The 241-nt window shown below is 68.5% G+C and overlaps 1 protein-coding gene across 1 annotated transcript in view; it reads left to right on the forward strand.

Annotated features, from left to right (window-relative positions):
• The window catches only part of LOC103622137 (PWWP domain-containing protein MUM1), a 29,291-nt gene that overhangs the window by 18,988 nt on the left and 10,062 nt on the right, over positions 1-241 (forward strand). The window lies entirely within an intron of this gene.

Here is a 241-nt window from a genome sequence, read left to right on the forward strand (position 1 = left end):
CTCAAAGCGGGGTCTGGGGGGCACACGAGGGTCTGGGGGCTATCACTGGGACCGGGGTTGGGTTTGGGAGTCCCGTCCGTCCTCTGACCGGGCGAAGCGAAGGTTCCTTCCCTCCCCTCACCGGGGAGGGTTTGGGGTGGCGTCCCCCGTGAGGGGAGGGTTTGCAGGGGTCCCGTTCGTTCCTCCCCTAACCGAGGCGCTTGGAGGGGTCCATCCCTCATGGAGGGGGATCTGGGGGGGG

Source organism: Corvus brachyrhynchos, unplaced genomic scaffold (genome assembly GCF_000691975.1).
Source record: "Corvus brachyrhynchos isolate BGI_N302 unplaced genomic scaffold, ASM69197v1 scaffold219, whole genome shotgun sequence".
NCBI classification, from domain to species: Eukaryota; Metazoa; Chordata; class Aves; order Passeriformes; family Corvidae; genus Corvus; species Corvus brachyrhynchos.